The sequence below is a fragment of the Trichomycterus rosablanca genome, chromosome 2 (assembly GCF_030014385.1).
Source record: "Trichomycterus rosablanca isolate fTriRos1 chromosome 2, fTriRos1.hap1, whole genome shotgun sequence".
NCBI lineage: Eukaryota > Metazoa > Chordata > Actinopteri > Siluriformes > Trichomycteridae > Trichomycterus > Trichomycterus rosablanca.
In genome coordinates this window covers 54,917,606-54,924,856 of record NC_085989.1, presented here as the reverse complement: position 1 = coordinate 54,924,856, position 7,251 = coordinate 54,917,606, and positions in this window count along the sequence as shown.

The following is a 7,251-nucleotide window of genomic DNA, read 5'->3' as shown; positions in this document are numbered from 1 at the left end:
CAACAGAAACAAGAAGTTAATTACGTTGATTACATAATTAACATAGTTCACAATAAGCATTCAACAGTCTTATTTAAAAATAATAATAAAATAAAAATGTATTTGTTATTTGTATATATACATAATTCACCATTCATGCACTATAATGTTTTACACTGTTTTACATAAATAAAAGATATTACTTTAACACAGTTGTGGATTTCAGATCACTTTATTATTTATTTATTTGTTTATTTATTTACTTCAGTAACTCATGTAACATTATGTTGAATTCTGAACACATTTCAAGTATGTAAGAGTTTTTTTACTATTACATGTTAATGAAGGCACTGCTTGCTCCTGGTCAGGGTAACAATAGGCACAAGGCAGCAATACACCCTGAATAAGGCACCAATCCATTTTGTCCAATTGTCCCCATTACCCTCAGACACAGCCTATCTATCACTGACTGGCCGATAGCACTGTTAAGATTTGAACTTGGATCTCTCTCTGCTTAAATAATTAGTTTAAATATAACCAAATAATACTGTATTGTAACCACACTAACAAGTAGTGCAATACACTAGTAAATAATAGATTGTATATTATAAACATTTACATTTCAAATATGTGTAATAATATCTTATTTCATTTTTTATTGTTTTCTATTTTAAATACATTCTATGTATTTTTCTTTATAAAAATGAACAAAACCTGAGTATTGTATATAAATTGTTCTGTTGCACATTATTATGTGAAGCACTGATGAAATTGTGACTGTAGCTTTACATTTCTGCACTGTTGTTGGTTGGTTGTACATGTTGAATAAAGTTTGTGAACATGCAGCCGTGTTTTAGTTGCCATAAATAAATCAGATGTATTGTATCGATTCACACGTAAATAAAATATCTGACATTAATGCAGTTGTGGATTTCAGTTCAAGTTTTTGTAACAGTTTTGTTTACGATGTTTATTTTATGTTGAATTATGTTGTACAAATCTTACCACATTAACATCAACATGCTGCATCTAACAGCTCTATTTAACCTCTACTGAACAATTAGGTGTTGCAGTGTGTATTACTGTCGTCTCCATTCTCCAGCCAAGGTCCTCTTTGTGTGGAGTTTTACATGTTCTCCAGTTGTCCTTGTGAGGTTTTGTTCCGGGTGTTCCGGTTTATTTCCAGGACTTTAATCTGCTCTAGTCCCTGTATTTGTGTTATGATGGGAGATATAACATTATACATGACATCTCTGTGAGAGCTGGTGAAACTCTATGAGGTTGTGCTTTTCACATATACAAACCTAACTCAGAGCAGTAGTGTGAAGTCTGTATTAAATCTATCATTCAGCTTTCAGGGAGAATTAGGAGAGAATTCAGGAAAATTGAACTCACCTGAAGATGATTCCTGACGACCCCCCCAGATTGTTACATCACATTTCTGATAACTTACATTTGTTCACCTTCTAAATCTACACACACTTACATACATACACACTTATGAACAGACACACAAACACAAGAACATACACATGTACACTATATTTGCCAAAAGTATTCGCTCGTCTGCCTTCACACACATATAAACTTGAGTCACGCCCCATTCTTAATCCACAGGGTTTAATATGATGTCGCCACCCTTTGCAGCTATAACAGCTTCAACTCTTCTGGGAAGGCTTTCCACAAGATTTAGGAGTGTGTTTATGGGAATTTTTGACTATTCTTTCAGAAGCGTATTTGTGAGGTCAGACACTGATGTTGGACGAGAAGGCCTGGCTCGCAGTCTCCGCTCTAATTCATCCCAAAGGTGTTCTATCAGGTTGAGGTCAGGACAAGTTCTTCCACACCAAACTGGATCGTCCACGTTTTTATGGAGCTTGTGCTTTGTGTACTGAAGCGCAGTCATGTTGAAACACAAAGGGGACATCCCCATCCGTTTAAAACATGAACATACCTGAGAGAAGTAGCATGTAGCGCAGTTAGCTCACACAGATAATACAGCTCTCTCTCTCCCTCTCTCTCTCTCTCTTTCACTCTCTCACTGACTACTGATAGCCGAGAAGCTAACTGAGCCAAACATCATCACATTTTCATTCACATTCAATTTAAATCGTCACAGTTTGTTTAAAACACGCTCTATGTCTCTAACATTATAATTTACACGTGGTGTAAATAAGAAACATGACTTTTATAAACGTATTAGTTCATTTTAGTTGAAGAGCCACTACAAACATCTACTGTGTTTTTAATAAAAGCCGGGAAACGCTGCACGAGCTCACTGTAGGTGTAACGGTTATAACGGTTATAACGGTCACAGCTACACCTCAGCACACCACATATTTATAAATGACATAAATCTCAAACTATTTAACTAATTACACTTAATTATAATGTGACATCCTGCAAATGAGCAAAATAAAGGTTTAGTAAATTTCACATCACAGAGATCTTACAATTACAGTTTTTCTCAGTTGCTTTGGTGCATTTCTCACATCACTATTAACATTTGCACAACAGTAAGTGCATTTCTCAAAACAATTAGTACAAACAGCAAAACCTAGCTGATAACCTGCAAAAGCGTGTCACTTGCTCAAAATGGAGAGTTCATTCCTCAAAAGCAAGTATTTATGTCAATGAAAGTGTCAGTGTCATAAAAATAAAACGTCCTGACACCATTGTTTATGAACAAGATCGTCAAATGGCTTTGTCATGTTTTCATTATGACAGTTCACTCTGTGTTTTTTTCAATGCAAAAAAGTCAGATCATAGTGACACTACCTGAAAATGCTCAAGACAGCACTATACACTATTAGCACACCCATTTAAAATCTACAGTTAAGTTACGTTATTGTATTTAGTGAGGTAAATGAGTACAAGTTACAGTTTTCCTCGATTGTTTACACACAAATTCTGGTACTTGAGACACAATGACCACAACATGTAACTCATGCACCAACCCCCTAAACCAGTTCTGCTAAACTACAAGCACAATTCCTGCTTTACACTCAAATTGCAGTTCTAAAACATGCTTTTTTTCAAAACACTACACACAATTTTCTGCATTTGGCACAATTTTCATGAAGAAAATCTCTTGTTTTCACAAGGAACACACTGTTATTCAAAACTCTAAAGTTAAATGCTCTACTATGCACACTGACTAATCACATGGGCAAACACCTGTCACACAGGTTAACAATCAGAAATCAGAGCTTTAGTATGAAAGGGCAACAGGTGAGCTCTTCTGTTTTGGAGCAATGGATGCCAACATTGGAAACAGAGGCAGAGCCAGAGGAGTAAAAGTAAGAGGAGGAGGACGGGGAGGACCAGGAAGGCCAGGGACCGTAATCTCTGATGAGATCCGAGCCACTTTGGTTGACCATGTGGTCAACCATGGTCTAACAATGAGGGAGGCTGGGCGAAGAGTACAGGCAAATTTGAGCAGGTACACTGTAGCATCCATCATCCGGACTTTCCGAAATGAGAATAGGTAAGAAATCTACTCTCACTACAAAACTGCAGTACTGCATATCAATACAGTGAGTACAGTAGTACAGTATTGCCTGTGGACTGTTCTGTAGGACTGTAAACGTCTTCTGTCTCCTGAACAGGAAACTGAAATCATGAACATGGTCCTAGAAAATAACGCCATAACATTATGGCAAATACAAAGAAAAATAATAGAAAACAATGAGATATTTCAAAACGCTGGACTGTGTCTTTTTTTTTTTTTACTGTAACTGTATACAGTAAATTCTTCTGTTGTTTTGTATGTAGACCACTGTATGTGCAACTTTGTGTTGGTTGGGATGTACACTGTGTACATTGTTTTTTGTGGGAAAAATAAAATACATTCGTTACCGTGTATTTGTGTGTTCTGAGTATAAAAACAATATTCCAAAATGTTTCACAACACACTTATGTATGTACTGTCTGTAGTAAGTGTAACACTGAACAAAAAAAGGCCTAAGTCATTATGATGAATGGAGAAGAAGTGTTTTCCATTCATCATAGTGTTTTACATTGAGCACATCAGTGTTCAACTGGTTCTTATAAATGTCTATTCATATGATGGTTTGTGTGTGTCATCTGAAAACAAAATACCATTTTGAGAAGAGATAACATTGTTTTTAATGTAAAGTTTCATTTTGCAGGAGAATTGAGGAGTTTTGCTCATTGTGTGTGTGTTTTTTGATTTGTGTGTAGAGTTTTGAGAGTATGAGGCATGCTTTCAGAAAATGTGTGTAAACAATCGAGAAAAACTGTAATATGTATGTTTCACATTTTTACTGCATATGCTCTTTGCCATTCTAATTTGTTCACAGCATTGTGCTAAAGTACAAACTTATTTACAACAAACATAGGAAACACCCTTTGGGTAGAGCTGTGCACAACTGTAAACAATATTGCAGTAAATATTGGAACTGAATTGAAACATACAACATACTGATTTTGACAACTAGTTCAACATTTTTGTATGTAATGATTTAAGCAATGAAATGAGGACTATTAGTTTTATAGGGAATGACTATTCAGCATTCATAAGTATAGTTCATTTTGACTGACATGACATAAGCAAATGATAATGTTATAAAACAGCAGAGAATTGTATGAAAGCAATTGACACATGTCCAAAAGCATTTGCAATTTGTTGGAAGGAATGAGAAACTGCTACTGTGATGTGCACAAATGACTAAATCTTGTGGAGGTTGAACTAACAGTTATGAGAATTTTAATTCTGATCAGAGAAATGTACCAAAGCAATTGAGAAAAACTGTAATGTTTACTTTGCCAGATTAATGGAAATGTGTAAATATTTACAACCCCAAATCAGAAAAAGTTGGGACAGGATGGAAAATGCAAATAAAATAAAAACACAGAGTTTCTTACATTGACTTTGACTTTAATTTGATGTCAGCCAGGATTAACCTGAGATATTTCATCTTTTATCTGCTCGACTTCATTTCATTTATTAATAAACATCCATTCCTGCATTTCAGACCTGCAACACGTTCCAGAAAAAGTTGGGACGGGGGCAATTTAGGGCTATTATATTGCCAAAAGTATTCGCCCATCTGCCTTCACACAAATATGAACTTGAGTGACTCCCATTCTTAATCCATATGGTTTAATATGATCACCCTTTGCAGCTATAACAGCTTCAACTCTTCTCGGAAGGCTTTCCACAAGGTTTAGGAGTGTGTTCATGGGAATTTTTGACCATTCTTCCAGAAGCACATTTGTGAGGTCAGACACTGATGTTGGACGAGAAGCCCTGGCTCACAGTCTCCGCTCTAATTCATCCCAAAGGTGTTCTATTGGGTTGAGGTCAGGACTCTGTGCAGGCCAGTCAAGTTCTTCCACACCAGACTCGCTCATCCACGTCTTTATGGACCTTGTGCTTTGTGCACTGGTGTTGGGAGCAAAGTTGGGAGCACGAAAATGTCCAAAATCTCTTGGTATACTGAAGCATTAAGAGTTCCTTTCACTGGAACTAAGGGGCCGAGCCCGACTCCTGAAAAACAACCCCACACCATAATCCCCCCTCCACCACACTTTACACTCAGCACAATGCAGTCAGACAAGTACCGTTCTCCTGGCAACCGCCAAACCCAGACTCGTCCATCGGATTAACAGGCAGAGAAGAGTGATTCGTCTCTGCAGAGAACACGTCTCCACTGCTCTAGAGTCCAGTGGCGGCGTGCTTTACAGGTCTCTTCGGTGCCAAAACCTCTTTTAAGTATGATGGGATGAACCTGATATATTTCATCTTTTATCTGCTCAACTTCATTTCATTTGTTAATAAACATCCATTCTTGCGTTTCAGTCCTGCAACACATTCCAAAAAAAGTTGGGACGGGGCAATTTAGGGCTATTAATGAGGTGAAAAAAACTAAATAATGATGTGATCGGGTTTGGTACAAAAGCAGCATCCAGGAAGAGTCTCTGATGAGCAAAGATGATCAGAGGATCCAGTTTGTCAACAAATGTGCGCAAATGATTAAAATGTTTAAAAACAATAAACCTCAAAGAAAGATTGGAAGGGGTTTGCATGTTTTCCCTCTACAGTGCATAATATTATTAAACCATTCAAGGAATTGGGAGGAATTTCAGTGTGTAAAGGCCAAGAGCGCAAGCTTAACCTGAACGCTCGTGATCTTCCATCCCTCAAATGGCACAAAAAGTACATTGAGATCTTAGAGCAACATATGCTGCCTTCAAGATGTCATCTTATCCAAGGAAGAAGAGGGTATGGATACTGGACTGGCCTGCCTGCAGTCCTGATCTGTCTCCAATAGAGAATGTGTGAGGAATTTTGAAATGAAAAATGCTATAACGACGACCCCATACTGCTGCACATCTTAAGACGTGTTTGCAGGAAGAACGAGACAAAATAAAAGCTGAAACACTAAATCACTTGGTCTCCTCTGTGCTGAAACCTCTTTTAAGAAGTGAAAAGGAGCAGCGACATTACAAAGTGGTAAATGCTTTACTGTCCCAACTTTTTCTGGAATGTGTTGCAGGCATGAAATGCAGGAATGGATGTTTATTAATAAATGAAATGAAATTGACCAGATAAAAGATGAAATATCTCAGGTTCATCCTGTCTGACATCAAATAAAAGTCAAAGTCAATGTAAGAAACTCTGTTTTTACTTTATTTTCATTTGGGGTTGTACTTAAATTAGTCTTAAATAAATAAATAATTAATTAAACACATTTTTTTGTAGTATTTTTGTACAATTAAAGTAAAATAAGTTCATAATTGTTGTTCTATTTTAGCACTTGTAAGTGTATTGATTATTAGAATGATTGTAGCATATTAATTATATATTTGTCACATCAAATGACTAGATCATAAAGAAACACTTTGATATTACAACAAAGAACATGGCACATAACTTATTTTACACTATTTCATTATTTTTATTTAACTTTACACTTTATTTTGGTTCATCTCAGATCACTTCAGGCACAAATTCTTCTTATTGTTGCATCAGATTTAGAATATACGTTTATATACTTAAAGCAATCATGTTATTTGAATAATGTTTAACTGTTGGATAATAATCAGTTCATCAGAAACTAGAGTGGAATTGTATTGTGGAGACATTTATAAATCCTAATTATCCATAAATCCTAATCCTGATGTATACATCGAAATATTCAGTAGAGATTCTGCAGAAATGTACTGAAATGAAACTGCTGGTGAGCTTTGAGATATTGTAACATACACTTACATTTAAAACCATAATCATTATTACAGTCATTTAAA